This window comes from Panthera pardus, unplaced genomic scaffold (genome assembly GCF_024362965.1).
Source record: "Panthera pardus isolate Hobbes unplaced genomic scaffold, ASM2436296v1 HiC_scaffold_23, whole genome shotgun sequence".
NCBI lineage: Eukaryota > Metazoa > Chordata > Mammalia > Carnivora > Felidae > Panthera > Panthera pardus.
Genome location: NW_026526799.1, coordinates 2,319,734 through 2,327,800, shown reverse-complemented (window position 1 = coordinate 2,327,800; position 8,067 = coordinate 2,319,734). Strand labels below are relative to the sequence as shown.

General features: G+C 49.4%; 1 long non-coding RNA gene across 1 annotated transcript; it reads left to right on the top strand.

Annotated features, from left to right (window-relative positions):
* The first annotated feature begins 302 nt into the window (after positions 1–302).
* Positions 303–7,784, top strand: LOC128772671 (uncharacterized). Its single transcript, XR_008416817.1, has 3 exons — positions 303–1,502; positions 1,753–1,929; positions 5,745–7,784. It is a non-coding gene; the product is annotated as an uncharacterized LOC128772671 (long non-coding RNA).
* The last annotated feature ends 283 nt before the right edge of the window (positions 7,785–8,067 follow it).

Here is an 8,067-nt window from a genome sequence, read left to right as displayed (position 1 = left end):
TACAGAAAATTCCAAGCTTTTCCAGGCTACCTCCCAGGACTTGGGGACAAAGGTGAGCCCTCTTCCTTATTACCCACCAATTAAAATAACAAGGAGAGTGACAACAATTCGTTGTCGGAGGCGTGAAGTTCCACCTTGCAGGAGAGTGAAGGTTGGTAGAGCGGAGGAGGGTGTGGCCATCACAGGGCCCAGGAATGGGGCTGGGGAACAGGTGCTTCGTGCATAACAAACCCTCAAGGTGTGAAAGAACAATGGAGAAAATGCTGCTTTCTGGCTTAAGGAACTGGAATCCTTGGACTTTGCAAAAGCTGTCATCTACCATTTTCCTGGTGGCCTCCTGGCCCTGGGATCTCTGGAGTGCGCCCCTCGCTGGGCTAGCCGTCACTGACCCCGATGTCCAAACATAGGTTAGAACACCTCCGTGCGTCCATCCGGGCCGGGTGAGAAAGTTCCTGTTCCTACCGTGTCAAGAGTGAAGGTGACAGGGAGGATACTTCCTCCCCTTGCATTTTGTCACGAGCTAGGTCAAAGAAAGAAATTGCTTTTATTCTATTACCAGACAAAACCCGTAAGAACAAAGGAGGACATTCACTTACTCTTTGTTTCAACTCTTCTCTTGAGAGGGGTTAATTTCTACATGCTGTGGAATTAAAGACTAGGTTGGAGATCCCATTCTGAAGGACCAACCCCCTGTTCCAAACCACGGAAGCATTTCGTTGCTCACGTAGACAAATCTCTGACTGGCCCACGTAACTAGCCCTCCCAATATGCCTGGTCACAGCCCCATGGTTGTGGGGAGATCTTGGCTGGAGACTAGGTCTCCTGAGACACAGAGACGAGGGAGGTTATATTGAAAGGGCTTCCCTGGCCTGGAGAGCCAATGGATTACTCACTGGGAAATCGGCACGCTGATATAAATTTATAAAAGCTCCGTTCCCAAAGGAGCTTGGTTTGTGTTGACTGGTCACGTCCATTTGAAATGGCTTTGCCGTGATCCCTGTTCTCCAGGAGGTGAGGCTATCGCTGGAGCCAGGCCGAGCTGTGATTGATGGTTCATTCTTTCTGTTCTCGGTAAGACCCAGGCGGAGGGCTGAGGGTTGCCCTGGGGAGACACTGGGCGAGACTTCCACATTTATCTGCATCAGGGCCGGCAGACACAGTAACTACATTTGCTCCATTTCCTATACAATTTATAGGACGATCATTAAGCAGCAGGAAAGGACAGAGGTCAGAATATGTGAGAACGTCAGTGAAAGTTCTCGGCTGGCCGGTGGGATCAAAAGGAATCAGAAAGGTCCGCCGCAAGGACTTACGCAACGGCGTGAAACGAGGCCGTAAACCCCTCCGTGATTCGTCATCCTTTGAGCCAATATTCTTCAGGAGATTTTGTTACAAAACCGAGACCGTCAAGCCCGTCAATAAAGACTGCCTGATCACGCTGTCGCCACGTGGTATGTATTATACGTTTAAGTCTCAGCCTCACAGGAGTCCGCATCGAAGAGGTTCCGTCCAGCACGATCAAGATGGAGTCCGCATCGAAGAGGTTCCGTCCAGCACGATCAAGATGGGAGTCCGCATCGAAGAGGTTCCGTCCAGCACGATCAAGATGGGAGTCCGCATCGAAGAGGTTCCGTCCAGCACGATCAAGATGGAGTCCGCATCGAAGAGGTTCCGTCCAGCACGATCAAGATGGGAGTCCGCATCGAAGAGGTTCCGTCCAGCACGATCAAGATGGGAGTCCGCATCGAAGAGGTTCCGTCCAGCACGATCAAGATGAATGTCTGGCCCGTATCAGACGCTGATGCGTTTCCAGTGACATTCCAGGAAGCTCTCCTCCGTGCTGACTTAGAGACCCTGCTTCCTTCCTTCCTTCTTGTGGCCCTACCATCTCAACCCGTGACCCCCACGGTCATGGCCGAAGGGGACAAGGTATGCGGATGGGTTGTACCAACCGGTGAATGTCTTGCTCTGCGCAGGACACGTTACTTAACCGGGCACGGGACCTGGCCTCACCGTAAAGGTGCTAGGAAATACCGTTTTCCCCAAGTATCCAGGAAAACCAGATACGAGTGAGCCTGGTTGTCCCCTTCTTATTGTCTGGCGTTATTGTCAAGGTTATAATGGAGACACTCTGCGTAGTTAGTAGTGTAAATAGCACACACGAGGTGGTCGGTAAACGCTAGCTTTTGTCTTTATTAATTATTCCGTGTCACCGGAGTAAGCGTGTAGTTTGAGCAAAGGAAATGGCATACGGGTAGAAGCAGGAGACAATACTTTTTAGATGGATGGAAAGATTGCGAAGGTAGAACAGAGCTCTCACATACCCCACACCCGGTTTCCCCTCTTGTCAATATCCTTCACCCGTATGGCTCATCTGTCACGATTAATGAACCAATGCTGATACCTTATTATTAACGAAAGCCCACAATTATTCAGATCTTCACAGTTTTCACCTAACAACCTTTTTCGGCTCAAGGATCTCATCCAGGATCCCCCATTACATTTCATCATTATTTCCTTTTAGACGCCTCTTGGCCGTGCCCATTTTTCAGACATTCCTTGTTTTTTTTTACGATTTTTGACAGTATCGAGGACAGTTCGGGTCAGGTATGTGGTAGAATGGACCCTCAGCCAGGGTTTGTCTCGTGTTTTCTCGTGATTACTCCGGGGTAATGAGTTTGGGGAGAAAGACTGCAGGACTTCAGTGAGGTGTCTCTTCAGATATGTTACCCATTTTTTAATTGGGTTGTTTGTACCCTCACTATTGATTTGTAATAGCTTTCTGTGCATTTTGGACACGCTTCCTTTATCACATGTGTGTTTTGCAAATATCGTCTCCCATCTGTGGCTTGTCTTTTCCTTCTCTTAACAGCGTCCTCCGCAGAGCAGAAGTTTTTATTTTAATAAAGTCTAACTTATCAACTGTTTTCATTCATGGATCCTACTTCCGGTGTTGTATCTAAAAACTCATCATCAAACCCCAGATCGTGTACACTTTCTCCTTTGTTTTCTTCTAGAATTTTATACTATTGCGTTTCACTTCCGCGTCTATAATCCCTTCTGAGTCAACTTTTGTGAACGCTATACGATGTGTTTCTACATTTATTTATTTTTTTAACATACGAACATCCAATCCTTTCAGCACCTTCTGTTGAAAGACTTCTTTCTCCAGTGACTTGCCTCTGTTCTGTTCAAAAATCAGCTGGCTCTCTCTGTGGGGGTCTATTTCTGGACTCTCCTGTCCCATCAACGTATATGCCTGTCCCTTCGCCAACACCGTGCTCTCTTGATTACCGTAGCTTTATAGTAAGTCTTGAAGCTGGGTGGGTCCTCCCATTTTGTTCTTCGATGTTATCTTGGTTACTCGAGTTCTTGTGCGTTTCTCTATAAACTTTAGGGTGAGTTTATTGATGTATACTAAATAGGTTGTTAGCTTTTTGCCTGAGATTTTGTTGAATCCGCAGGCCAATTGGGTATAAGAATTGACAGCTTCATAATATTGAGTCTTCCAATCTATGAGTGTGAAATATCTCTCCACTCATTTAGAGTTTTATTAAGGGTTTACGTTTTTTGCATACAGATCATGTCCATATTTTGATAGACGTGTACCTAAATATTCCATTATTTGGTGCTATTGTAAATGGCATTATTTCTTTAATTTCAAACTCCAAATGTCCATGGCTAGTATGCAAAAAAAAAAAAAATTTGAGTTTCTATCATGATCTTGTGTCTTGCAACCTTGCTATTCTCATTTATTAGTTCTTTGGCTCTAGAAAATAAAAATCATACGCATGGGTAGAAATTTCAGAACAGGGGCGCCTGGGTGGCTCAGTCGGTTAAGCGTCCGACTTCGGCTCAGGTCATGATCTCACGGCCCGTGGGTTCGAGCCCCGTGTCAGGCTCTGTGCTGACAGCTCAGAGCCTGGAGCCTGTTTCAGATTCTGTGTCTCCCTCTTTCTCTGACCCTCCCCTGTTCATGCTCTCTCTCTGTCTCAAAAATAAATAAATGTTAAAAAAAATTAAAAAAAAAAAAAGAAATTTCAGAACAATAGTTTCAGATCCATATAAAGAAGACGACCCATTAATGGGGGGGACAATCCAAGGATAAGTGGACTACTTCAGGAGAAAATAATCTTTTAGCTTCTGGCTGAAGGTGTTCAGGCGGGAGCCACACGGTCATGTAGGGGTGTGAATGTGCTGATATTCAAATACCATTAGAGGAATTGAAGTAAAGAGCGCTGCGATCCCTTCTGGCTGGAAGATTCTCTGAACCTACTGGGAGGACTAGAGGAGTGAGGAGAGAAAGGAAGGGTGTGTTTACTAAATGTGAGATCACTTCCGGGTATCCGCATGTGGATGGATAAGCCACGGGAAGGGGAGCACGTATGTTTAATATCAAGGAAACTCAAACTCTTCTAACTCTCTCATTCCATCGCAACTTCCAAACCAACCTCTGGAAGAAGCCAAAGACTTTGCCCTTCTTCCCCTCTCCCCATTGTGACAATAGCACCTAGAGATGCCTCATCAAGGGACCTATGTCTAGAGCAACTCTCCTGCGATTCCGGGAAACTTCCAAATAGGTGAGGTGGGGAAGGGGGGGGTGGTTGGTAGCACTGGGGTGCTAGGGTGGATGGACGGAGCAAGTGCAGCCGTGGAGAGAAACGAGGCCGTTGGAGGAAGAGAAGCGAAGGGAGGAGACAGGGAGACATGGGCTCCGCCAGACAGACGCACGCAGAGGAGGACGATGAGGGCTCCTCTGTGGTTGTAGGGGCCTCTCGGGAAGCATGACAGATGCAGATGAGCAAGCAGAAGGGAAGAGAATCTCCTCAAGTGGGGAGTGAGGTGGCAGCGAAGAGGCAGGTGGTTTGGAATGACATTCCACCTGCATAGACGGAGGAGACAGATGATGAGGCTCAGAGGGGACAGATGTCACAAGTCCTTGAATGGCAGACTGAAAAATAGAATGAGGATGGGGGGGGGGGTCGGTGACGTTTTCTCGGGAGCGTGACAAGACGATACAGTCTCATGGGTCATAGTGGACCAGAGCGGTGACATAGACTGACACAAGGGTCTCCGAAGACCCCAATACCAGATGCTGGGATGGTGTCCCATTCACCCTTGTGTCCCCAGGGACCAGCCAAGGGGCTGGCACGTTGTGGATGTCATAAGTCCTGATCGGTGGATGAATTATCGGAGTCATGAGGCTGTGTTTAATTGATGAGTGAGTGGAGCTTAGTAGCTTCCCTTGGCCTTTATCCAGCGCATCTGTGGGTCCCGGGGACGCACTGGGATGGAAGCTTATTGGGTTCCGCGGGTCGCCAGGGCCTATGCCTTGGGTTCCCGTCCCTTGCATCTGTGTCTTCTCTGGGGCTGGGGCTTAAACATCCACGCCCTCATGACCACCGGCCTCATATTTAACAACCGTGCCCTGCAGGTGAGGCCAGAAAATAAATGAACAGACTGATGGGGCCGTGCTTCCGGGCCTGAGTGACTGGAGTGGTGGCTCCCACCGGTCCCCAGAGGCCATGATAGCTTTTGGTCTCGAATGGCTGACCCGTGCCCCTCACCCAGCCTCCGCCGTGCTTTCGGAATAGCGATTTACCGTCCGGGGCCCAGACCAGGCAACGTTCCCTTCCTCTCCTCTACCCTTCCATAGCTCCAAGCACCCACGTAGCTGAAGGGGTTCAGGACCCGTCACTCCGAAATATGCCACTCTGGGCTTACGGATTGTTTTTGAATTACAGGTACTTGGGAAACAGCAGGTGCAGGAAGGACACTTGGCACCCCCTTTGGCCCCAGATAAGACAACGAACCGTGTCACTTCTTCACCATTTACTACCCATAGCCCAAAGCCCTTTGTCTTATCAATTCTTCACAAATTTACTTTTGGTTTTTGTTTAAAAACAGATTTGTTTAATGACAGATGAGCAAACACATGAGGGGCACCTGGGGGGCTCAGTCGGTTAAGCGCCCGACTTCCACTCGGGTCACGATCTCACGGTCGGTGAGTTCGAGCCCCACGTCGGGCTCTGTGCCGACAGCCCGGAGCCTGGAGCCCGTTTCAGATTCTGCGTCTCCCTCTCTCTCTGCCCCTCCCCCGCTCATCCTCTCTTTTTTCCCTCTCTAAAAAAATAAATAAACATTAAAAATAATTTTTAAAAAAACAACACATGAATGGATGTGCTAATTCATTCCATACCATTCTGGCACATTTGCTCATACTCCCTGGCCCTGCCCTGACAGCTCATCCCGGGATAGGTCAAGTTGGGAATTCTACTCCGGGAATTCTACATTATGTTGGCTTGGAGGGGACAGAGCAGAAAGGCTATGGACAGCGGGAGAGGAATAGAAAGGTTTTAAATGAGGATGGCCAAGGGTTTCTGCCAGGAGAGAGGAAGAACAGGAAAGGGTCAGCACAGCTTTCAGAATAAATGATCCCAGATTTTAGCCAGCAAAACGTGGTTCGTGTTATCCCCACATCTCTGCTGATGGCCTTCTCCACGTCGCGGCCATTTGGAGATCATTTGAAGCCCATTCCGTAATTGTTCTTGTGCTAAGCTTCCTTTATGCAGAAAAACGATAATGCAGTTAGGATGCTCTCAAAAGTCCTGGGGGAAATTAATTTGTTTACAGGATTGTGTTTCATCGTATGGTGAAACCAACAAGGAACGACCGGCCCTGTCTGAAGGGCTGAGTGGAGCCACCAGGCAGGGGACGTTTGCAGGGTCCGTCTTCAACCACGGCCGCCCAGACACGTCATTCTTTGGAGCTCTGGGTGTCGTCGTCAAATCCTCCCACGGTGCTGTTCTCGGTCACACGCGCTCGGCTCTCCGTTCCGGAGTCTGTTAGCCTTCCCGGGCCCGATGCGTGCCGCACGGACAGACACCCTTCGGCAATCAGTCCCTGCCGTTTCCCCGTCCACGTCCTCGTGAAGCTTTTCTCTCTGCTTTGCAACCGCCCAGGTGGTTTCCTGACGCCGGGCGTTATCCCTACTCCCTGCGCCTTGCTCTGGAAGGGAATCGGGACAGCGTTCAAGCGGATGGCACAGGGGGCACCGAGGTGAGATACAAGCTCACGTCAGCCAGAGGCCTTGTATCCTGCGAGAGCGCACCCAACAGGAAAAATCTCCAAGGGACGGCACCTAATGGCACCTCGTCTCCTCTGTCACGTAGTCTGCATTATCACAGTTTCCAAATTAGCAGCGTAGAAACGTAATAAGACGCTATCATAATCAGCGACGGTTTGTCTTCCTTTTTTAACCCCGGGAAAAGTACCGTTTAACGAATTTCTTCTCTCCTGCAGTTGGGCCGGGCCCGCACGTTCAATTCCACGGCACCACCCGGTTCAACGATCAGCCTGCTTCCCCGTGAGCTCCGGGAAGGAATCCCTGGACCTCTGGGCCTTGGCAGGCTTCTTCCCCCACCCACAGCCGACTGCGGTGAATGCACGCGGTTAGATGCCGTACGGGCGATCGGCCACCGCTCAAGCTTGTTGTGGCTCCTTAGGAAGAAGGAAGGCATTTTTGAAGTTCTATTTGTATTTGCGGCAGTGTTAGCACACAGAGCGTGTCTATCGTGCAGTTAAGAAATAGCCTTGCAAAAAAAAAGAAAAAGAAATAGCCTTGCAGTATACCTCCTTTGCAAATTCTTTACACGAATCAGGTCAGTTATCATGAAATGAACAGTTCTGAAACCACTCTAATCACACTTTGATGCTGAAGTTACAATAAGGTTAATGCTCGCGGTACTAAGGGTCATGACACTTGTTCGTACAGAATCGCTAAGCTCGAAACCATTCCAGCCACACTTTCGCAGTGAGATTTAAGTCACAAGACGATTTGGAGCCCCTGGCGGGGGGAGGTGGGGGGGTCGCTCGGTCGATTAAGGGTCCGACCTCAGCTCAGGTCATGATCTCACGGATCGAGAGTTCCAGCCCCGCGTCAGGCTCTGTGCTCACAGCTCAGAAGCTGGAGCCTGCTTCGGATTCTGTGTCTCCCTTTCTCTGTCCCCCGCCCCTGCTCATTCTCTCTCTCTCTCTCTCTCTCTCCGTCTCTCAAAAATAGGGGCG